The following is a 25,413-nucleotide window of genomic DNA, read 5'->3' as shown; positions in this document are numbered from 1 at the left end:
ATCTTTAATTCTGCATGCAGATTGGCAGAATTGAGAGCTCACAATTAAACACTACCATGACTCACTGGGTGCCCTGGGGCAAGTATGCCCCCCCTTTGGATCTCATTTTCTCACTTGTGAAAAAAGGGGCTGGGTCCTATCTGTGAAGTTGCGCATGCCTTGTTCCTCAACCCTCATTGTTCCTTTTCCCATGGCTGCCACGCATAGAATTGGTACTTGACCACAGTGGCTTGAAATTTCCTGACTTATATGGAGGTTGCGTCTGGCTATTGTCAGAAAGTTTCTTTCCACCTCAAGAAGAATGTAGTAGCAATGCTTGCTGCCAGCTTTTACCTCCTCAGCCTGCAGGTGGTGGTCCCTGGGCATCATTGGTGTGCAAGGTGGACATTAAGCTCTTCTCATCAGCTGCCTCAGGGGCTTCTCAACCAGGTGTGAGTGACGGGGACTAGAGGACTCCCTTTTCTGTCTCTTATATGGATACTTGTCATTGGGACCCACCCGTCATTGTTAGGGCCCACCCTAAAGTAATATGATCTCATCCTTGATCCTCACCTTAATTACATCTACAAAGACCTTATTTCCAAGACCTTATTTCCAAGTAGACATGAATTTGGGCACACTATTTAATGCCCTATGCTGCCTCATATAGCTTGTAAGGTCACCCAGCATCGTTTAGAAAGTTCTGAGATAGAGATGGGAAACACAGGGATTATGGACCCCATTTGCTAGATGGGAAAACCAAAGCTTAGAGAAGCTTTGGATTCCACTGCTAATAAGTGACAGAAAGATCAAGCAAATGAATTTCTTGTCTCCTGAAGGCCATTTATCCAACAACTGTATTTGGACACCTTTGTGCCAGCTCTAACAAAGCTCATGGTTTGGTGGGAAAAGTAGGCTCTGGTCATCTTCCCCTTCGTCATCATTGCTGCCACACACTGGGTAATCAATGTAGAATAATCCATTGAGAAAGGGGTGACTGACCCAGAAGGGCTTGGGAAGGAAGCACTGTCCCATCCAAGGTTGAGCGGTGCTAAGGACTCAGCAAGGGAAAAGACAGGAAAGACAGAGATAGGAGGATAGTTGTTTTTTTTGTTTGTTTATTAATACTCGCCTGAGGATATTTTTTTCCATTGATTTTTAGAGCGAGTGGAAAGGAGGGATGGGGAAATAGAGAGAGAAAGAGACACAAGGATAGCCTGCCTCCCGAAAGACTTGATCAAGGCCTGGGATAAACCTGCAACCCAGGTACATGCCCTTGACCAGGAATCAAAACCCAAGACTAACCCTTCGGTGCGTGGGCTGGTGCTCTACCACTGAGCAGCACTGGCCAGGGCTCTCCCAATGTTTTGCAGTCTCAAGGGCAGAGTCTGTCTTTTGTCATAGAACTTTTCACCTATTTTATGATAAATACGTATTTAAATTTTCTTTATCCTAAACAGGTGGGACTCATTCTTTTGGAGTTAATTTCTATGAAGTCTCAAGTAGAAAGTAATTTTTCAAGATAGTGTGTTTGAATATGTAAGACCACTCCATTTTCCCACTTCCAACTTCAAAACTCAGATTCTACCTAAGAGAAGAAACCCTGTCCTTACCTGGAACAGCCTCGTCATTAATAATAAGTCAGGAAGGGCCCTGGCTGGTGTGGCTGATTTGGGTGGAGTGTCCCCTTGTGCACTGAAAGGTCTGGGTTCGATTCCTTGTCAGGACACATACCCAAAGTTGCTTGTTTAATTCCGTTGGGGTGCATTTGGGAGGCAACTGATCGATGTTTCTCACATCGATGTTTCTTTCTTTCCCCCCCCCCCTCTAAAATCAATAAAATCATATCCTTGGGTGACTATTTAAAAAAAGTTAATAAGTTTAGAAGGCTACATGTCATATATCTGATAGTCCTTTCTTTGATAGCTGCTATAGTAGAAAGACAAAGACTTTGGACTTACATGTAGATTTAAATTCTGATTCTGTCCATTAGCTGTGTGACCTTGGACAATTTAAGTTACTAATATCTGATTTTTTTTTCTCATTTGTAGAATGAAGACCTCATTCCCACCTTGGGTAGCTCAGGATTAAATGAATTAAATCTAAGGCATCTAGTGAATCCCTGGTGTAATTAGAAGAGGTGATAGGTACCTCTTGTCTCCAAATAGATAAATGAATCCTAAACTAAAGAGCAGTTGGGAGGTGCCTGCTGTTTATAATGTTGAATTTCTGTAAAATAAACTGTATTTGCAAATCCAACATTGAGCTTCTGGACTACGCTAACTCCACTGCTGAACCTCAATGGAAAGGGTCGACTGTTTGCAGTTGAAATGATCTGAAAATGTAGCCTCTGTCTTTTTAAGTCAGTTGACTTGTCACACATCTCTTTGTAAGACTTGTATGGTACTGGCAGAAAAGTCGTTTTTTAAAAACCATAGGCTTTTCCTTGTCCTTAGCGGTAATAATGCATCTGATTTTGGTTTCCTCAAGAGCTGTATTTCTGTCCATCACCTGTGTACTGGCCCCTGTGTTTCCTATTCTAGCCCACTCCTCACTTCCACTTCCCTGGTCTTTTGAAGTTTGTGACACTGATATGAAATGGATGGTGTTCTCTTGAGAACAAGTGAGATTGTTAGAGTTAAATTCCAGCTATATGTTTTTCTAACATAGCTCTAAGGTCCTTGTTGCTGTTTGTGATAACTGATAGATAACTCATTGGAAACATGTGCATACATTTATATTCAGATGAAATTATGGTTTGCACTGTCTATTAAATATCTCAATTAATTTTCATACTTGGCCGTTGTGTTCAATCAATCTCTCATTTGCTTTGGGAGTTGACCCTTTCCAGGCCAGCATGGTCCAGTGGAGCCTGTGGAAACATATAGAAGACTTGAGCATGACCTAAATCAACAATTTGAACCAAAGAGCAGAGTGTATCTTATTAGAAATGTGTTTAGGCTCTGAAAGCCATGCATCTGTGGCCTTCACCTTGCGTGGGGGCCTTCTGGGAACAGTTTAGGAGTGAGTTGCTTCTTTGTAGCTCTAGAGTCTTCCCTAGTTCTTCTCTATCAGTGTCCATAGGCAATGCCAGCAGGACAACAGCCTTCACCCGTTGGAAACCATGGTGTTTCTACTAACTAGGCCCTTCAATCAGGTGCATTGAAGAAAATGGCCTTTCCCATGAGGAACAGGTGTAGGGCAGTGATTGAGAATCTAGGACACAAATTGTAGTCTCAGATCTGCGGTGACTTGCCATTGACTTTGGCCTGGACTCTTCCACTCCCTACTCTTCTTTAGTCTTGTACTCCCTTGAGAATCTGATGAATGCTATGGACCCTCTCCCTCATAAAAGTAGATCTGTGCATATTCATCTTTAATTCTGCATGCAGATTGGCAGAATTGAGAGCTCACAATTAAACACTACCATGACTCACTGGGTGCCCTGGGGCAAGTATGCCCCCCCTTTGGATCTCATTTTCTCACTTGTGAAAAAAGGGGCTGGGTCCTATCTGTGAAGTTGCGCATGCCTTGTTCCTCAACCCTCATTGTTCCTTTTCCCATGGCTGCCACGCATAGAATTGGTACTTGACCACAGTGGCTTGAAATTTCCTGACTTATATGGAGGTTGCGTCTGGCTATTGTCAGAAAGTTTCTTTCCACCTCAAGAAGAATGTAGTAGCAATGCTTGCTGCCAGCTTTTACCTCCTCAGCCTGCAGGTGGTGGTCCCTGGGCATCATTGGTGTGCAAGGTGGACATTAAGCTCTTCTCATCAGCTGCCTCAGGGGCTTCTCAACCAGGTGTGAGTGACGGGGACTAGAGGACTCCCTTTTCTGTCTCTTATATGGATACTTGTCATTGTTAGGACCCACCCTAAAGTAATATGATCTCATCCTTGATCCTCACCTTAATTACATCTACAAAGACCTTATTTCCAAGACACTTATTTCCAAGACCTTATTTCCAAGTAGACATGAATTTGGGCACACTATTTAATGCCCTATGCTGCCTCATATAGCTTGTAAGGTCACCCAGCATCGTTTAGAAAGTTCTGAGATAGAGATGGGAAACACAGGGATTATGGACCCCATTTGCTAGATGGGAAAACCAAAGCTTAGAGAAGCTTTGGATTCCACTGCTAATAAGTGACAGAAAGATCAAGCAAATGAATTTCTTGTCTCCTGAAGGCCATTTATCCAACAACTGTATTTTGGACACCTTTGTGCCAGCTCTAACAAAGCTCATGGTTTGGTGGGAAAAGTAGGCTCTGGTCATCTTCCCCTTCATCATCATTGCCACCACACACTGGGTAATCAATGTAGAATAATCCATTGAGAGGGTGGTGACTGATCCAGAAGGGCTTGGGAAGGAAGCACTGTCCCATCCAAGGTTGAGCGGTGCTAAGGACTCAGCAAGGGAAACAGGAAAGACAGATAGGAGGATAGTTTTTTTGTTTGTTTGTTAATCCTCACCTGAGGATATTTTTTTCCATTGATTTTTAGAGCGAGTGGAAAGGAGGGAGGGAGGAGGGAGAGAGAGAAACATTAATGTGAGAGAGACACATGGATTGGTTGCCTTCCATAGGGCCCCGAAAGGGCGGGGATCCAACCTGCAATCCTGGTGCTTGCCCTTGAATGGGAATTGAACCTGCAATCCTTTGGTGCTGAGTTGGCTCTCTAACCACTGTGCAACCGGCCAGGGCAGTAGGATAGTTTTTAACGGTATGTGAAAAGGCCTGGGGAACCACTTTGGGCACCCTTGTGGGCCTGAGCTGAACAATGACGCAGAGTCAATACTTTTGGTAAGTATTTATGAAATGAATTATAGATGGGGAAACTGAGGTAACAGGTGTTTCAAATCCTATAGCAAGTATGGGCAGAGCTAAGATAGGAACTCAACTTCCCTGTTTCCCCATTTAGGTCTCTTGTGTGAACTGGGTACCACCCTGCAGAAATAGTTTCCTTCTGCCTGGCAGGTGTGCTCAGCGGTTGAGCATCAACCCATGAACCAGGAGATCACACTTTGCTTCCTGGTCAGGGCACCTGCTCGGATTACAGGTTCGGTCCCCAGTAGGGGGAGTGCAGGAAAAAGCTAACTGATGATTCTGTCTCATCATTGATGTTTCTATCTCTCTCCCTTTCCCTTTCTCTCTCTGAAATTTAAAAAAAAAAATTTTTTAAAGAAAAAATAGCTTCCTTTCTTCCTGCGAAGCTGCATCCTGGCTTTACTCAGCGGAGACAAGTGGAGCTGGGATAGAAGCATAGAACTTGTTTCCTGCAGCTCAGACTCTGTACCAGTCCCAGGCTAGATTTCCATGAGGCTGTGGCTATACTGGGCCCACATTCCCACAGGGTGACTTGGGCTGAAGCAAAAATGTTCTGCTCACAGTGACATTACTTGTCTGGACTTTTTGGTTTTCAACATGAGCAACAGTCCCAGCCAGGCTGGGTGTGACTCAGTGGTTGAGCATAGACAGACCTATGAACCAGGAAGTCACAGTTGGATTCCTAGTTAGGGCACATACCCGGTTGCAGGCTCGATACCCAGTGTGGCATATCTAGGAGGCAGCCAATCAATGATTCTTTCTCATTGATGTTTCTATCTCTCCCTTTCCCTTTCTCTCTGAAATCAATTAAAAATATATATAGCAACAGTCCCAAAAGAATGACAAACTAAGGGAGCATTTACTAAGACTGGGCACTTAAATCTGCTTCATTTTATTTAATCCACACAGGAACTGTTTTCAGGGCAGGGCTACTCTTTGCCCGATTTTACTGCAGAGAAAACTCGGGCTCAGAGGGATAAAGTGACTTGCCCAAGGTCACAGAGCTGGTGAGCCGTGGACCCACAAAAATCCAGCCCTGGAATACCTTTTCTGCCACAGTGGTGGGGAGGGGCAGGTTCACAGTCTCTTCCCTTTCTCCCTTAGAAGGTGCCAACTAAATACGACCTAATACTAGGGTCCAAAGAGGTGGCCAACTCTCTTGGAAATCTTCCTGCTAAGAGTAAAAGGCCACAGGCAGCAGGACCTGGAATGGAGTGGTGGGGTCAGAACCATACGACGAGTTAGACTCCTAGCTCCTTCCACAAGGGGCTTTGAAGGTGGGATCCCTCTGGGGCTGGTTTGCTCTCCCCACCCTGAGTGAGGCCTCACCTCTTTTTCCCCAGACCATCTCACTGACACTACCTCTGTTTCCTTCTCTGCCTCTCAGTATGGGCAGCTATGTGGGGACACTTGGTTCCTTCACAGAAAGTGTGGAGGAAGACACTATGGTACATAATGATGACAGTTCCTCTTATCTATTGCTTCATAATAAACCATCCTGAAACACAATTGTGAAAAGCAATTATTTCATTATGCTCATCAATTCTGTGGTCCAAAATTTGGAAAAGGCCAATGGGAACAACTTATCTCTGTTCTGTGATAACTGGGAAGACCTGCAAAGACCTGAAGGCTGGTGGTGACTTCAACAGCTGGAATCATCAGATCTCTTCAGTCCTATGGTGTGTGGGACCATTGATGCTAGTCGTAGGCTGGGACCTCCCCTGGGCTGTCAGCAGGAGCATGTGGCCTCTCAATATGGCTTGAGCTTCCTCACAGTATGAAGGCCTCAATGTAGTCCGAACTCAGGGCTCTAAAAGTGATTGTCTAGGCCAAATATATATATATATATATTATGTGCTCAAAAAATATATACCACTGTACCAATGTATTGTGTACATAATACACAATCCCTTGAGGTTTTAAAAGGCTGGGATAAACAATAAATGTAATCAGAAATTCCAATGGATTCTCATATTCCAAAGGATTTAAAGAATTTACCTCTGCCCAGCTGGCATGGCTCAGTGGTTGAGCATGGAGCTATGGACCAGGAGGTCACAGTTTGATTCCTGTGACTTATCAATTTGTTCCAGTGACTTATGCACATGCCCAGGTTGTGGGCTCACTTCCCAGTGTGGGGCGTGCAGGAGGCAGCCAATCAATGATTCTCTCTCATCATTGATGTTTCTCTCCCTCTCCCTTCTCTGAAATCAATAAAAAATATATATATAAAAATTTACCGCCCTAATCGGTTTGGCTCAGTGGATAGAGCGTCGGCCTGCGGACTGAAAGGTCCCGGGTTCGATTCCAGCCAAGGGCATGTGGGCACATCCCCAGTAGGAGGTGTGCAGGAGGCAGCTGATCGATGTTTCTCTCTCATCGATGTTTCTAACTCTCTATCCCTCTCCTTTCCTCTCTGTGAAAAATCAATAATATATATTTTTTAAAAATTTATCTCTAAAATCTGTCCCCTCTCCTCCACTGTCAACACCCGGCCCAGGACACCACTGCCTCATCTGGGTGACTTCAGCAGTTACCTCCCTGATCTCTCTGCCACCCACCTTGTCCAACCCCCACCAACCCTTTCTTCATAGTAGCCAGTGCCAGAGTGATCTTTCTAAAGAAACTGTCACTCACCTTCCAAAAGCTCCATGCCCTCACCTGGCCGATGTGGATCAGTGGTTGAACACTGATCTGTTATCCAGGAGATCAAGGTTCAATTCCCTGTCAGGGCACATTCCCCGGTTGTGGGCCCGATCCCCAGTGTGAGGCATGCAGGAGGCAGCTGATCAATGATTCTCTCTCATCATTGATGTTTCTATCTCACCCTCTCCCTTCCTCTCTGAAATAAACAAACATTTTAAAAATTATATAAAACAAAATAAAAGCTCTATGCCCTGGCCCAGTAGCTCAGTTGGTTATTGTGTCCCAATGCACCAAGGTTGTGGGTTCTATCCCATGAGGCACATACAATAACCAATGACTGCATAAGTCACTGGAACAAATTGATGTCTCTCTCTATTTTTCTCTCTCTCCACCCCCTTTCAATCAATCAAGAATAAAAATACTAGTAAATAAATAAAATAAAAAATAAAAGCTCCTGTGTCTTCTACTGCCCTCTGGATAGAGTCACAGCTTCCACACTCCTGCTATGATCTGGCAAGCCCCTGCCAGCTTTTCTAGCCGCCTTGAGTCTGGTTCATGCTGGGGTTGGCAGAACATCTGCATTAGAATCTCTCAGAAACTAACTCAGCCTGCAGGTTCCTGTATGGATCAGAATTTGTGGGGAGGTTGGGCCCTGGAAACTGCATTTTAAACGTGTTACCAGGTGATTCTCTTTCTCATTAAATTCTGAGACTCCCACCTGAGCTTTGAGACACTCTCTTCCAGTGCAACACCCTCGCCCCCATTCTGCAGATGAGGTAACAGGCCAAGAAAAAGTAACTTTCCCATGGTCTCAGTGTTCATGTTAGGGAACTGAAGGGTTAATTCAAGCCAGGCTTTGGGGGCAGATATGCCCTCCGGACAATCTCCAAGGGGCATTTCCCAAACTTCTTGATCAAGGTGTGGGTTCCACCGAACACGTTTTGGAAAGGTTCCTTCCCGATCCCAGGGCAGCGGGAGACAGTGTGATGCTGTATTTGGTTCAGTGCAGGAGCCGGCCCAGGCCTCTAGAGGGCGGGTGTGTGTGTAGTGGGGGTGGGGGGGTGGGGGGGGCCTGTCCTCTCCGCTCCCTCCTCCCTGGTTTGAGGGACCAAAGCCGCAGAGCTCCCAGGAGTCTGTAGGTGGCGCCATCTCCCAAGCAGTGAGACCCTGAGCTTCGTCGCAACAACCCGGAGAGGGTGGCTTTTCCCGGGTGGTCTGCGCTCCGGGAAGGATGGGCGAGAGGTGGAGCGGAAGTGAGGGTGTCTACTTAGAATCGACCCCCGTCTCCCCGCCATCTCCACCTACCCCCTTGCTGGGGTTCTCTGATGCTAGGCTGCCAGGGTCCCCGACGTGAAGCAGTGGTAGGGAATGGATATGTGGTGGTCCCAGCTGCTGTCAGAGCTTGGGGGGAGATGGAGAAGGGGGGGCAGGGTACGAGAGGAAAGGGTGTAGGAGAAAGTGGGCAACCCAGCCAGGAGGCATCCCAGCCAGGAGGCGAGGCCATTATAACAACAACATTCGTAATAATAGTAGTAATAGTCGTTATTTACTGTGCGCCCACTCTACAAGGGGCCATTACGCTGTGTGCATCTCAGGTCTCTGTTAAAAGTCCCTGCCACCAAAGGAGGGCAGCACTGTGGATGACGCCTCCCCCTTGGGCTTGGCCTCCATGTGGGAGGTAGAGGTGGGTCCCAGGCCAAGAACCTCAGTGTCGGGAACTGCTGCCCCTCAGCTCTCTTGATGAGCTGCCACACCTACAGCTCAAGCAGATTTCCTTTTCCAACTCCAAAAACCGGTTTCCTCTGCTCCTATTTCCAGTGGAGCTTGTGGACCCACTGTGTAGGGCCTCAGCCTTCCTGACCCGGCCCTGCAGCCTCAGGGGGCTCAGGAATCAGCCAGAGCCCCACTCTACACTCTGCAGGGTGACCCAACAGGCCTGGGGAGGGCTGCCCAGAAACTACTATTTTTAGCACACTGCTAAGGTGGGCCTTGAACACACCCTGGGAAAACCCTGATGAAGAAATGTCTTTTTTAGCCTGGCAAGTGTAGCTCAATAGTTGAGCCTCAACCTATGAACCAGAAAGTTGTGGTTCGATTTCTCGTCAGGGTTCAGTCCACAGGAGCTTTAATTTTTTTTTACTTTTGATTGATTTTAGAGAGAGATGAAAGGGGGTTTGTAGGAGGCAGCTGATCAATGATTCTCTCTCATCATTGATTGTTTCTATTTCTCCCTTCCTCTCTGAAATCAAAAAAAATATATTTTAAAAAAGCAATGTCTTTTTTTTTTTTTTTTTAAAAAAAAGATCCTGACTAGTGTAATGTTTGCTGATTTCTATGGTGTAAATACTTTCATCATGACCAATTTCAAGCTACCAACATAACACAATTCCTCAAAATTGAACAATTGGCTCTCCAAGCTGGTAGAAGCCAGCTCCAGCAGACCAGTGACAAAAGTCATACTTTGAGTGTTTAAGATCCTTTCTCGGCTTTGATCACGACCTTCTGGAATTTGTCAGGGTCAGTGCAAAATGAAGTATGGGGTCCCTTGTTCAAAAAGTATTAAGAATTCTAAGACAGTGACAACAGAGCATTAAACAAAGTATGGGGCCTTTCTGAGTGAGGGCCCTGTGCAGTTGCACAGGTCTCACACCCATGATGCTTGCCATGGCTGTGGTCCAGGTTACCAGCATCACTCATTTGTCAAGGCCTCCTCACTGGCTTCCCTACTGTCTCTCGACCCCTACAAACCATTCTCCACTCAGCTGCCAGAGGCACCTTTTAATATCTAGGCCAGATGTTGTCACTCCCCTGCTGACTCTTGTTTTTTGTTGTTGTTTTTTTTTTACTTCACTGTTTTAATACCACAAAATACAAGTCAAAACACTGTACAAGTATACTTTTTACTACATGGAGGTGGAATAATACATTTGTGTTTTTACCGGAATCTGTTTCACCCACTACTATTCCTATAAGTTTTTTATCATGAATAAAAAAACACAAATCTTTTTACCGTTGTTGAAAGAGAAACCAGGGACTCACTTGCTTCTGGTGGCCTGGCAACATCTCCTGATCCTGGGAAGCACCACAGCTCTTACCTGGGAGGCAGCATGTCCAGGTGGCCTTTGAAGCAGATAGATCTGAGTTCGAATCCCTGCTCTGGAGCTAACCAGCTGTGTGGTGTGGTATTTGGCTTCCTCTTTGGTGTCAACAAAAGTTTGCTGCCACCAATCTAACGCCAACAGGAGTCCCCAATCTGGGGTGAGTAAAAGGAGAAGCTTTCTTCAGTTAAACGGTTTGCAAATCAGGGAAACCGCTACGGTGGAAACTGAGAGTGTACACCTCTGAGACAATGGGGAGACAGCTTTTTGTAGAGAAAGTCCCCAGGCTGGTCCCAGATCGGTCCATTTTCTATGAATGTGAGGAATCCAAATTTGCACAGTCTGATTGGTCCAAATAACACTGTCTTGATAGGTCAGAATCACACGTTCTGATTGGTTGTTATAGAGCTGCTCTGATTGGTCAATAAGGATGCAAATGAGGATATAGCTGTGCAGTTCAGATTGGACAGGGCACGTCTCAGCCCATTGGTTGAAAGACATTCCGCTCCCGTATAAGAGCCCGCTGAGCCAGCAGGAACACGGTAAAAGGGGCTGGTGGCTCAGTCTGCGGCTTTTCCTGGAAGGCTGCGTACGTGCGTGCGTGAAAGTGCGTGAGTGCGTGCGTGAAAGTGCGTGCGTGCAAGCGACGGAGTGTGGTGAGAGGCCTCTGTGAGCAGTGGCTGCTGGGCTGATTATGGATTTGGGCCCAGTTAACCACAAGGAACCCTTATGGCAGGTATGTTCCTTCTCAGCGAGGCAATGGGTGGGGCTGGGGCATATGGAAGGAGAGGTGGTGGTCCCAGCGCCCGGCAGAGAACGGCTATGAGGGATCTTAATGATTTACCCCCGGGGCCTATATTAGAGGAAAACGGCACCCATGAGGGGTCTCTTTTCTGTCCTTCCTCCATGGATCCCAGAATTGGTTCTTTTTCTAGAGTTCTCTAACCATTGTCCACTCTGCTCCTGGTGAGGAAACTGCCCGGGTGTAGGTAGCACAAGGACGGACAGCGTCCTGGTTCGGGTCCCTTCCTTGCCAATAGATGACACCCTGCCCCTTTCCGGGCCTCAGCTTCTCCGTCTCTACTGTGGTCTCCTCCCGAACCGGTGAGGTGCCAGAGTAAAGAGCAAATGTGAGCCCGAGTCCCAGCGCTGGGCCGCCACTCCCCCCATAAAAGAGGGAGTGTACCAGCTTCCTGAGGCTGCTGCAACCATTTACCACACACGAAGTGGCTTCAAATAATAGTTTATTCTCCCACAGATCGGGACCGAAGTCCAACATCAAGATGTCAGCAGGGCTCTGAGGGAGAATCCTTCCTTGCCTTCTTCGCTAGCAAGCCTTGGCTTGGAGCCTCCAGCCTCTGCTCTGCCTTCATATCACCTTCTCCTGTCTCCTATAAGGACACTTATCGTTAGATTTAGGGCCCACCTGGGTAATCCAGGATGATATCCTCTTAAGATCCTTAATTTAATTTTATTTTCATATAAGGTCACATTCACAGGTCCCAGGGATTTGGATGTGGACATATCTTTTGTGGGGACCACCCTTCATTCAGCCCACCACGGGGGCCATCATAGTCATCACACATTGCAGGCATGCTGCCAGAGAAATGAAAGTGCGAAACAGAGGATTGGTCTGTGCTGTATGCAGTGTGGACCCAAAGGAAGAAATTGAGGGGGAGGGAAGAAAAAGCCACTGGGGGAGCTGCCCTGGCGGTACTGAGATGCTCCCCCTTTGTGTCTTTTCTCTGTGAGTGGGTCAAGCTGAACCTCCCTGGCACCCAGGGCCTGTCTCTGGGCTGAGCCCTGGGTGGGCGGGCATCTCAGAATCCCTTTCTGACAGAGTGTTACCCAGAAACATATTTTACCCATAAACAGGCCAATTAAGAAGGTAAATGTTTTCAAACAGGAGGATTTATTGGCATAGAATGTGCCATCCCTCCGAGCGGGAGGAGTGGGTGTGCATGTGGAGCCATCTGGAGGGGAGTTGTTTATCATATTTATGTAGTTACGAGTTGCTGGTTTGGAACTGGCAGGGCTTCATTAGGTGTGAGCATGTATCTCTGAGAGTTTGCACAGAGCTGGGCGGCTCTGTGAACACACGCGTGCCTGCGTGCCTGTGTGCCTGTGTCTGTGCAGACACGGATACCTTTGTGCTTGAGTGCATGTGTCCTCCTGCTTGCACGTGTGTTCGTGTACATGCTCACAGGTGCACAACCCTTCATTGTATTCTTTGTGCACACGTGTCTCACTGTGTGCAAAGACATGTACACATGAATGTAGGTGGACTTGCACACATGTTCCTGTGTATGTGCATGCATGTATGGCCTTGTGTGTACTTGTATGTCACCAAGCCTTCATGCCTGTGTGACTGAACTTCCTGTTAGCGTTAGATGTTGCTGATCACACTCTCCTTAAAAGTCTCTTCCCTGACAACTTCTCGTGTCTCCCTCCCTGTCTGATCTCTCTCTCTCTCTCTCTCCTATGTGTTCCTCTGTTCTTTTTCTAGAGTTCTCTAACCATTGCCAGCAAGCCCTGTGAATGAGAGAAGACAGTGTTGCCTTGTTTTGCATATTAAAGGCAAAGAAATTGTCTTGGCATCTGCAATGATATATGTTCTGTTATGCTTGAAGCACTCTCAGAGACTACCCTTTATTTGAAAGAGGTGTGGGACATGGAAACCATGGCAAGTGCAATGATAACTGACAATAGAACTATTCAGCCTCACGTTCTGCAAGACAGTAGGGGGGGACGGGGACTGTGGTGATTGGGCAAGCACATGCCCTGTCTAAGGGAGAAATGACTTCTTAGCTACTTCGAGCAATGGTTGTTCTCAGGAGTTTCTAGCCCAAGTTATCAGATTCTCCTGATTTTCTAAGAGAAGTCAGAGGTTTATATTTTTAATCCTCACTCGAGGATAGTTTTCCATTGATTTTTAGAGAGAGTGGGAAAGCCAGAGGGAAATATCAAAGTGAGAGAAGCACATCGATTGGTTGCTTCCTGCAAGAGCCTGACCAGGGATCAGGGCCTGGGCCGGGGAGGAGCCTGCCAATAAGGCATGTGCTCTTGACCAAAAATGAACCTGGGACCTTCTAGTCTACAGGCCAACGCTCTATCCACTGAGCCAAACAGCTAGGGCCAGATATTTATATTTTTAAGTGAGTGTGCTTAATTTTAAAAATTTGGCTCAAATATTTTTAAAAGAAATTGAGGGGGAGGGAAGAAAAAGCTACTGGGGGAGCTGCCCTGGCAGTACTGAGACGCTCCGCTAAACTAAACTTGTGTATGGGACAGATGAATCCCATGGCTGCTCATTTGCGGGCTCTCACCCACACTCTTCTAGGTAAGCCCCACTGCTCTGTGGTTTATCACCAAGGGATTAGCACGAAGCTGACAACCAATAGCTGTACCTCTAAGTTGAGCCCAGACCTGCTCCCGAGCCAAACCCTCTCATCTGGTTCTTACATCTTGTGAGCACCATGAGCCCAGCATGTCCACAGTGCAATGTAGTATCTTTGCCCTGACCTGTGCCTCCCATGGGTCCCCAAGGCAGAGGCAGCCCCCCATCAGTGCTGGAGAATGGAATCTGGATGTCATCCTTGAGTCTACTCCTCACCTCACCCTCCATGGGCAACCACTCAGTCACCCAGTCCTGTTGACTTTGTCACCATGATACATCTCTCCGGGCTCCATCATCTCTTGCCCAGATGACTGAGAGCTCACTTTGGCATTTCCAGGCTTCTGGGTTTTGCCTGTAGTCCCTTCCCCACCCAGCAAGGTCCACAAAACTCTTGACCCCTGTCCACTCCCTCAACCTTGTTCTTCCCCTCGCCTTGATGGCACTTAAACTTCAGCAATACCAGACTGCTTTTATTCTACTGATTGCGCCTTGCCTTTGTACATGCTGTTCCTTCTTCATGTAATTCCTTTCCAGAGCCTCCTCTTTCCCCAGCTAACTCCTTCAGTTTTTGAGACCCCCACAGGAAGCCCCCTCTGCAAGTGGGTGAGAATGAGTTTCAGTTCACAGAATTGTTCTCAGGATTCCAAGGTCAGTGCCTGGCACACAGTAGGTGCTTAATCAACATGATTGCCTGCCTCCATCTGCCTCCCTTGGCTGCCACTCCCTGTGCAGGAGGAATGCGGGAGCCTACGGGAACCTGAGGGATCGGATGGTTTTTGGCCCCTGGATAGGTGAGCTCCCAGCCTTTTCCAGGCTTGGGCCCCATGTGACATCAGCTGTGGAACTTCACCTGTGTGTGGGTTTTTCCAATCAGCCTTTTCCCTTTAACTAGGCATTTTATATTTTCATTGGACACATATTAGTCATGGAGAATTCTGATTTTTATAGTCCGTGTTTTAGAGTCTGGCATTCTTGGCTGTAAAAATATAATCGGCTCTCATAAGAGATGGTTTCTCTGGAGCTAAAGGCGGGCTGGTGTGGTGGTTGCATGAATGGAACTCCAAGTATCTAAAGTGACTGTTGCAAGTCCCCAGAGCCACAATTCAATCAACTGCTCCAAACGTGAACTTCAACAGCCAGTGTTAAAAAGATGGAGCTGATGAAAATGAAAAAAGAAACAACATTCAAGAGGGAATTGAATTTTGGAGTAATTTGATGGAACTTTAGAAATGAACAATAACAGCCCCCCCGCGCTCCCGCCAAGTACATCATGTACATCATCTTTAGCTTGGCTAAAGGGGAGAGGGTTTGCTTTCTCAGGTTCTGGCAGATCCTTTCAAAGTTAATTCTTCTTTCCCCTCCCTCCTTCCTTCTTTCCTCTCCCTCCCTTTCTTCCTTCCTCTCTCCCTCCCTCCCTCCTTTCCTTTCCTTCCTTCCTTCCTTCCTTCCTTCCTTCCTTCCTTCCTTCCTTCCTTCCACAAATGTTTCCTGAGCACCTACTATGAGCTAGGAACCACATTAGGCACTAGGGATATAACAATAAATAATTAAGATGTTGTTCCTGTTCTTACGGAGTTTATAGTTCTCCCTTACTGTTAGGCATTTGTGGTGTTTCCAGCTTTTCATAATCCTATATAATAAAGAGGTAATACGTAAATTGACTGTTACACCCTTGCACAAGATGGCCACCCCCATGTGGTCACAAATGGTTATATTCAGCCAAATTGTCCATTACACATACATGCAACAAAGGAAGACTTTTAGGAGCTAAGAGATTATAAATGTGAGCCTTCTGTTTAAAAAAATAAAAAGCTGGTTGGTAATAGTCAGCCACCATAAGATGAACGAACACACAGAACTCTAGAACAGTGGTTCTCAATCTTGGCTGCACATTAGAATCACCTGGGAATCTTTTTAAAATCCTGATTTCTGGGCCTCATCCTCCGGATTTTAAAAAGATTCCCAGGTGATTCTAATGTGCAGCCAAGGTTGAGAACCACTGGGTTAGGGGCAATCAGGCAGGCAGGCAGGTGAGTGGTTGGGAGCCAGCAGTCCTGGATCGTGAGAGGGATGTCTGTCTGCCCCTCCTGTGGGATCGGGCCTAAACTGGCAGTCAGACATCCCCTGAAGGGTCCCAGATGGGAGAGGGTGGGCTGAAGGACACCCCTCCCCCCCAGTGCACGAATTTTGTGCACTGGGCCTCTAGTTATAGATAATAGGGCAATGCACAGTTTTGTACACATACAAGTATGAGTCATGGAACAATTTCCTGTTGCCCCATCAGTGGCAACTGAGGCCAAAGCTATAGGCAAAGGCATCAAATACCCCACATTCTAATTTTAAAGAGCGCAGTCAAAATTGGGGCCAGATACACTGTTCAGGGCTTATAAAAGACAGTCCAGCAAATTCTGTTATCCCAGCTGCTCCCTGCCCCCACCCTTAACACTTTGTTCAGTCTCCATAAGCAGAAAAGCAATGAGAGACACACAGAGAGAACTATTGGATTGTAAATTGTTGGCCCTAGGGGAGGAGTGTGGGTTATTGTCCCCTCCCTGTGGGAGAGGAGAGGCTTTCGAAAACAGAGCACTGGCAGAGATGGGGTCCACTAGAAGGGCAGATAGGCATCTCGTGCCACATTACAGGGCCTGATTAAGCAGTTTCCCAACCTTTCTGTGCTGGACAAGATATGGGTAGGCAGGGAGGGCTGCATGGAGGAGGCTGTGGTCAAGTGGACCTGAAGGGCGGAAAAGGCTTGCTAGAGCTGTCTTCTGGGGCAAGTACTCAAGGGGCAGCAAGAGATCTGGGGTGGGCTGCCAGGGGTAGGAGCTGAGGGATAGAAGGGGCAGAGCCACAGGGGTTGAACCCCCCTGAAGACTGCAGGCCTGTTCCCACCCAGGGGTACAGGGCATGGCTGAAGAGCATCTTCACACACACTCATTCCTCTTTACGACGCTCTTCTCCTAGAAGCTGTCTCTACCTGCCTCCCCCCCCCCCCCCCCGCCCCCATCAGCCAGGTTGGGTCAGTGGTCTTCTCTGGGCTCTCCCTGCGCAGGCTTCCTGCCACCTCAGCATCAGCTCCTCTGGCCTGTCCCTGTCTGGGACGTTTCATCTCTGGCTGACAGCAAGGCCTTTGTGGTCTTGTTTGTGGTTGTATCTTAGCACCTGGCACCGGGCTCAGACGCAGGCACTCACTTTGTGTTTGTGGGAGGCACCTTTGTTGTGGGAACATTGAGTTGATAGGAGCTACTGGCTCAGGGTCCCTGGGGCTGGATGATGGCTGTCTTCTGCCTGTGTCTTTATCATGCCTTCTCTCCGCCTTATGCCCAACCCCAGCCTGACTTTCACTTTACAACCAACTAAATCAATCTTTATCCTCATTGAGAGCTGTTCTCTGGGCAGTGCTCTGAAGAATAGGAAATGCACCCAGGCCAGGTTTATGTCAAAGAAGCCACTGGAAGGAGATTTTTAGAGGCTGGGCTGGGCTGGGCCCCTGTTGGAAAGTGCAACCCTAGCCTTTTCGGATGCTGTGTTCTCTGCCTATTGTGCTGTCCCTTCTCTGCTGGCTGAATACCTGGTCCTCTTTTAGGCTTGACTCAAAGCTGGCCTCCCCCAGGAACCAGCAAGCCCATGGCTGTAAAGGGGGAGTAGAACCCAGGCCTACTGCCAGAGTCTGATGGTCTCACCATCAGCAATCACTCAGGGGGAAGGGAGGGTTGAGTGGTGCAGAGGAAGTCCTGGAAGGCAGGACGGAGACAAGATTTGAATTTATGTGCAGTGGAGGCTTTAGAACCTTTCTACTGAGGCTGCACCCAATTCCCCCAATATCTCCCCTTCCATGTTTCCTGTAACTCGTTTGGTCTCCTGTGAGCCTACAGCTGCAGGACAGAGCAGGTGGCCAAACCAGTGTCTTTGTGCAAGTAAGGGAGTGAGTTCTTCAATGAAGAATTGTGTCCTTCATATTGTCCCCTACATTTTACGCTACCCTGTAAAATTTTCCATTAATTCCTCAGAATAAAATGTAGTGGCTGTTAATTTTTGACGCCTGGGAAGTAGCCAGCTGAATGCTCTTTTACTAGTATGCCTGAAACTATTTTCCACTGGTAGCAAAGGATTATAAAAAGTTTTCTTTCTTTTTTTAATTTGATTTTTTAATTAGGCCAGAAGGTTTCAGCAGCTCTGCTGTCAGGTTGTGGCCAGCAGCTGGGAGCCCAGAAAGTAGCAGAGAAAGGACACAAACACTTTCATTCTTCAAATGGCATCCCTACAGGCAGGCTTCGCCTCTCTGAAAACCTGGAGGGATGAGGTCTGGCCCAAATCATAGTAACCCCAAGTCTTCATTACTTTTCCAGAAAGGTCTTTTGTGAGAGGTAATGTGGGGCTGTAAGAAGTTTCTGTTCTCTGTTTCTTAATTGTTCTTTAGAGCTTCCTTTAGGATTAAGTTTTTTTCTTTTTAATATATTTTTTAAATCCTCACCTTAGGATATTTTCTTCATTTTTTTTTTTAGTGAGAGTGAAAGGGAGGGGAGGAAGGAGAGAGAAACATCAATGTGAGAGAGACACATGGACTAGGGGTGGGGAGCAAACCTGCAACTGAGGTACGTGCCCCTGACTGGGATTCGAACCATGACCCTTTTAGTATTACTTTTTACAATAAAAACTTATTTAGATTTGCCATCATGCTTTACCAAAGCTTTGTTGACCACTGCACCTTGCATTCCATTTCTTCCTCATGAGTTCATTTTCCTTCTTTTTATAAATAAATTTTTATTTATTGATTTGAGAGGAAGGGAAATATGGATCTGTTCTTTCACTTATTTATGCATGCATTAGTTGATCCTTGTATGTGCCCAGAATGGGGATCAAACCCGCAACCTTGGTATATGGAGTCTATGCTCTAACCAACTGAGCTACCTGGCTAGGGCATCATTTTCCTTCTTATTTAAGTGCACCCTTTAATCATATTTTCAGCAAGAGCCAATGAGAAGTAACCTATCTTATTCGTGCATGTCTGGAAGCTTCTTTAGTCTCATTCTCTAATGACAGTTTAGCTAGGTATAGAACTCTAGGCTAACTAGAATTTTTCACTTTGTTTGGAAATATCATTCCATTCTTTTCAGGCTCCTATTGTTGCTAATTAGAACTCTACTTGCTTAATTGTCAAATTGTTGATTCTTTGAAGGGAATCTTCTCCCCCCCCCAACCCCTGGCATCTTTAAAGGTTTTCTTTTATTCTTAATGTTGTTTACTGCAATAAAGTGTGGATTTGCTTATTTATCCCACTTTGAACTCTATGAGGACTCAGGTCTTTCTTCAAATCTGGAAATTCTTATCTATTATATTTTCATATATTGCCTTTCCCATGTCCTTTTATTGTCTCTTACTGGAATTCCTATTAGACGTATAATGGATTGTCTCATTTCATATTTGAGCTTAAACTTCTCATTTATATTTCACATCTCTTTATCTCTCTGTGTGTTATATTCTGAGCAATGGCCTCAGATAAATCTTCTAGGTAACAGCTATGTCCAGACTACTGTCAAACCCATATACTGAGTTTAATTTCAGTTTATGTTGGATGATGATTTTTCTTCCATGGCCCAGGGCAGGAAACTCAGTTCTAGGTTACAGTCCAGGATTATTGGCAGTTGTATCCAGTCTCCCTTCACAGAAGAAACAGCTCATTTCCAACGTCTGCTTTATCTAGGGATCCTAGTTTCAGCTGGCAGCCTCTCACAAGCTCTTTAGGATTAAGTCTTAACCTTCCTAATGCCACGACCCTTTAATACAGTTCCTCATATTGTGGTGACCCCCAACCATAAAGTTATTTTCGTTGCTACTTCATAACTGTAATTTTGCTACTGTTATGAATCATAATGTAAATATCTGATATGCAGGATGTATTTTCATTGTTACAAATTGAACATAATTAAAGCATAGTGATTAATCACAAAAACAATATGTAATTATATATGTGTTTTCCGATGGTCTTAGGCGACCCCTGTGAAAGGGTCGTTCGACCCCCAAAGGGGTCTCGACCCACAGGTTGGCGACCCACAGGTTGAGAACCGCTGCTCTAGAGCCTCATCTTTCCTCCTCACGGAGTCATTAAAACCCCAACTCTTTCCAACTGGAAGTCCAGATATGGCAGCCCCAGGCTGGTGTGATGGCCCTATGATGCTGACACCTTGGATTTTCCTACTCCACCACCCTCCGGCTATGGCATTTACCTTCTTTTTGCGCTTCTAGGCATTCCCATCTTTGAAACCCCACCACGACTTCTGTCTTATCTCATTGTCCAGAACCAGGTCACATTGTCCAGGTGGCCCCTAGTTGCAAGGGAAATGGGGAGTTTTTTGGCGGTCCCATTCTTTCCCACCAGGAAACAATGCTGTTCTCTTAGTAAGGTAGTAGAACAAGTGGTCATGAAGCTGTTAACTTGTAACATCTACCACACAGAATGTTATTTATTTAGGTGAAGAAATTGCAGCTCAGAGAGGTATGGTGACTTACAGTTCAGATTTAACTGCACTGAGTCCATGTTCTTTCTGCTGAGCCCTCACCGCTCTCACCCTGTTCTGACTCAGGGATCCTGGCCTGACTCTTGCCTGCTGGGTTTTCCCTTGTCACAGTGCACTGGCCTTGTGTGATGGATGACTGGGCTGCCTCATTAAGCACAGAGGTTTGTGTGTTTTTTGTTCCCGAAGTTCACAGGAGCAGCACGACCTGGGGATCTGGGAGCAGAGAAGCTGAACAGGGCCCCATCTGTCCTGTTCCCCAAGCCCCCTGGCTCTTGCTCAGACAGGCATTTGTCAGCCATGGCAAGAGGGCAGACCCAGTCACTTCATCTCTCAGCAATTGCAGGGGGGCGGGGGGGAGGGTTGTACACGGGAAGAATAATGACTGGCTATTGGAGAGGGAGTGGGGGTTTATCAGGGCCAGTGTGAGTGGGTGGGGCTCAGGGCTTAACATCCACATCTCTTCTGAGCTGGCTGACACCCTCCTGCCCCACAGTGGAGGCCTTCTTAGCTCTGCCTTCTGTCCCAACCCACCCGTCTCTGATTGTCCCTCCACTCCTCCAACTCTGCTCTACCTACCCTGGCTCAGTGGCAATGCACTTTTTTTGATTGATCACACCTGCCTTCTCAATGCTGCTCTCCCAGCCCCTTGTAAACCACCCTCTGTACTGGCCACTGACAAATTTGGTCATTCACACACCTCCTCCTTCCCCCTTTTAGATCCTTCTGTGGCTCCCTTCTGTCCACATAATGGACAACAAACTCAGCCCTGTAGACCTCAGCTTGTTTCTCATTCTCTGTACTCTTGTTACACCTGCTATTCAATTTTTTAGAATGGGTTATTGTGATTTATAGTAAATATATATTTGGTCTTCATTTCATACCTAAAACTCTTGCAATTTCCTAAGTGATAAGAGCTATAAAAATGTCTTCTGGCCTGGCCAGTGTGGCTTAATGGTTGAGGGTCAACCTATGAACCAGGAGGTCATGGTTCGATTCCCGGTGAGGGAATATGCCTAGGTTTCAGGCTCCATCCCCAGTGGGGGGCATGCAGGAGGCAGCCGATCAATGATTCTCTTATATATATATTTAAAATGTCTTCTGATATTCATAACAAGTCCCTTTCACCGCACCTGAGTTAATTCCTCTCTGAAATCAATAAAAATATGTATATATTTTTTAAATGTCTTCTGATATTCATAACAAGCCCCTTTCACCGAACCTGAGTTATTTAATCAAGTGACTTTTTGGAAAGCCTAGCAGGATGGGGCTGATCACCAGAAAGACCAAGTGATTAGAGAGTTGGAACTTTCAGCTTCACCCACCCACTTCTGGGAAGGGGGTTGGGGCTGGAAATTAAGCTCCATGAAAACTCTTGAACAACATCATGAGCTTCTAGGTTGGTGAACACACCCACATGCTGGGAGGATTGACACACCCCAGTTCCTTGGGGACAGAACCTCCTGCACCCTTTTGGACCTTGCTCTATGTACATCCTAATCTGGCTCTTCATTTGTATCCTTTATAATAAACTGGTAACTGTTTCTCTGAACTGCTCTAGCAAATTAATCAAACCTGAGGAGGGAGTCATGGGAACCTCTGATTTATAGTTAGTTGTTCAGAAATACAGGCAACAACCTGGACTTGAGAGTGATGTCTGAATGGGGGCAGTCTTGTAGGGCTGATCCCCTTCTTAACCTGTGGGATCTGATGCTATCTCCAGGTAGACAGTGTCAGAGTAGAGTTAAACTGTCGGACACTGGGTAGAAGGTATGTGGGAAAGTTGTTCTCTGTTGTCCTGGTACTACCTGGGTCTAAGATACAAACTCTGTCCTTGGGTCTTGGGGTGGGGCTCTCTCAGTGATTCAGCCCCTCCCTCATTGGTATAGGGATTCTTCTATTCTCTTCCCCTAGTTGCAGTGGCACTGGGGGTGACAGGATTTGTCTTCCTAGTGCTCCCCGCTCTAGCCTGCACCACTAGGCAGGCTTTCTCTGATCTTTCACCCAGTGCATTCTGAAGAGAAGGGTTTGTGAATGGGTGCAAATTTCCCATGTGTTTGCTGTTTCCAGGGTCCATATCCCTGTACCAGCCCACACTCAGCCTTAGAAGCTTATTAAAATTTGTACTTGAATTCTTACTTTTACTTGTATTTTTTGTTTGCATGGCACCTGGTTTCAGCCCCATGTAAGCAAGGGCTCAGGTCCCATCTTCCTTGGAGGTGCCTCATGTCTTCCCAGCCCAGGCCACAGACAACATGGAGCAGAGAAAAGCCACGCCTATCATGCCCTGTCTCAGTTCCTGATGCGCAGAATCTCTGAGCCTAATTAAGTAGCTGTATGCCAGTAAGTTTTAGGGTAATTTGTTACACAGCAATACGAATCAGAGCAGTAACTTGTCACCACAGACATGTTTATTCATTCATTGAATGCCTGTTCTAGGCCTGATACTGAGGATATAGAGACAGAAGAGACCCCAAGCCTCTGTCTTCCCAGAGCTCACAGTCTAATGGGGAGGCAGACAGTTGCATGACAGAGCATGAGGATTGTGATGGGGGGGACTGTGAGGTCCAGAGCTAGTTAGGGCCCTTGACACAGCCTGGGTGGGGGGAGAGGAGAAAGGAAAGCTTCCTGAAGGAGGTGACTCCTAAGCTGATACCTGAAAGGTGAAGAACAAAGGGCAGGAGAGTTCAACCATGAAACTATCTTGGGCTAGAAGGCCATTGGGCAAGAAATGTGGCACTTTGGAGGGACCTGAAAAAGGCTTGATAGGGCTGAACGAGAGCGTGAGGGTTTGAGAGGCAAAATATGTGGCAGGGTTGCTGCCATTGCAACCTAAAGGGGTGCCAATTTAATATCCTCATTTTACAGATGAGGGAACTGAGACTTGCCCTAGGTCCCACGGTACATAGTAGAGCAAGGATTTGAACCCAAGTTAGTCTGACTCCAACTCTTCCCACTTCTGAGAGGTAGGGGTATGGGGGTTTAGATATGGAGTGTGGAATGTCCAAGCCTTGGGAATGGCTTCTGTTTGTTACTTTATCACCCCTATCTGAGTTGGGGGTCAGCAGAGAAAGGATGGAGGCAGCTGACAACAGGAAGGGTGAGCGAGGGGCCTTGACACCGCTCTGACCGCTCTGAATATGCTCGATCAACCCTAACCAAATTGGTGCCTGCACGATTCTCATCTGTCGTATTGACACGTCTTGCCTTGGAGGCCAAATCAGCCCCTAATCAAATTGAATTCCTTATTTCTGGCGATAAAGAAACCCAGGGAGGTCAATAATAATAACAGAGACATTCAGAGAAGTGCACTGCTCTTCAGAAAAATGAAGGGAGGCCCAGCTGGTGCTGTGCAGTGGTTGAGCATTGACCTATGACCCAGGAGGTCAGTTTGATTACTGGGCCGGGTGCGTGCCCGTGTTGAAGGCTCAATCCCCAGTAGGGGCGTGCAGAAGGCAGCGGCTGGATGATTCTCTGTCATCATTGATGTATCCATCTCTCTCTCCCTCTCCCTTCTTTTCTCTGAAATCAATAAGAACGTATCTAGAAAAAGAAAAATGAAGGGAGTTTCTTCCAATTCCATCAGGACTGGGCCAAGGACAGGTGTGTGAGCAAATGGACATGATGGTTTTGTTGTTTAACTGTCTTGGCACATCCAGTAGCCATTCAAATTCGCCAGTGCTAGTCTTAGGAACGGGGGACAACAGAACTACACTCACACTGCTCTGGGCGGCTCCACTGTCATCATTAGGGATAGCAGCCATCTAGTGTATTAGGTAAGTTAACTAGTCGTTGACAGATGACATCTGATGGGTAGCAGCTATTTTTTGTGAGCTGAGAGGAAACGCCCTGGGACTTGGTGAAATCCTGGAATCTTTGTCACAGCTCATTTGGTCACATATCTGTAATGTAAGGTCCCCTGTAAAGTTTCAGTTATTTCAGTGGGTTCAAAGTAGTTTGGAGCTTAAAGATCCCTCCCTATGATCTATCGATTTCGGGTCTAAAGTTTAGATTAATGGTTTTATCTCATGTGGTAAACCTGATCCGGTGGTAGTGGCAATCTGGAGTGCTGTGTTGAGGGTTCTTTCCAGGCTTAGCAGGAAAGAACATTGCCATTGACAGAGGTGGCTGAGTTGGAGCCGGAGAGGCTGTGAGCCTAGTGTCCTAAGTTTGTAATCAGCTGGCGTCTTGGTCCCAGGGAGTTCTAATTAAAAGATCTTTTAGAATAGAAATGCCTGGTACTCAATTTTAAGTTGCTTCCTAATTGGATTCTAACTTCTCCATTATCACAAAACCCCTCAGTAAAAGCTGGTTACATATGACTGTCTGTGTTCAAGATGTTTTCAGGGAATGAGGTGGGCTATGTCCGGTCATGGAGTGATGCTGAGAAGTGGAAAGGCTGCAGGGAAGGAGAGAGACATGGTTCCTCTGGACTTCCTGGCAGGACCCAGGCCATGTCTTCAAGACTCCTATTAAAAAGCCACACTCGATCCTGGGTTCAGACCTCTACGTCCAAAGAAGGTCATTTAACAAGGTACATCTCCCTTGTCTCAGCTTAAGCAGAAATTACCCCTTCCTCCCACTTTTTGTTCTTTTTGGGTCCTTAACAGATTGGATGATACCCACCACACTGGGGAGGGCATCTACTTTACTCAGTTCACTAATTCAGATGCTAATCAATCCTGGAAACATCCTTACAGACCCACCCAGAAATGGTGTCTCTCTCTGAGCATCCCTTCACCCAGACAAGTTGACACATCGAATTAACCATCACAGCCAGTGTGGAATGGGTTTCTATTGCTTGTTCTAGATAATATACTCAATGGCTATGGCTGGGGGGAACGTGAGGTCCCAGAGAGGGTATGATGAGAAGTGCTGCCTAAACTGCCTTTTTGCTGGGACCTTCTCCACTCTTGTGGAACCCAAAGGTGTAGTTATGCCCTCATTGTTCCTGA

General features: G+C 46.6%; 1 long non-coding RNA gene across 1 annotated transcript; it reads left to right on the top strand.

Moving 5' to 3' along the window:
* The first annotated feature begins 5,572 nt into the window (after positions 1 to 5,572).
* On the top strand, positions 5,573 to 6,314 carry LOC106728404. The gene is made up of 2 exons (XR_001364709.1): positions 5,573 to 5,812; positions 6,149 to 6,314. It is a non-coding gene; the product is annotated as an uncharacterized LOC106728404 (long non-coding RNA).
* Positions 6,315 to 25,413: the final 19,099 nt, after the last annotated feature.

The sequence above is a fragment of the Myotis brandtii genome, unplaced genomic scaffold (assembly GCF_000412655.1).
Source record: "Myotis brandtii unplaced genomic scaffold, ASM41265v1 scaffold61, whole genome shotgun sequence".
Taxonomy (NCBI): Eukaryota; Metazoa; Chordata; class Mammalia; order Chiroptera; family Vespertilionidae; genus Myotis; species Myotis brandtii.
The sequence above is the reverse complement of the archived record's forward strand: the minus strand, read 5'-3'. Positions and strand labels throughout refer to the sequence as shown.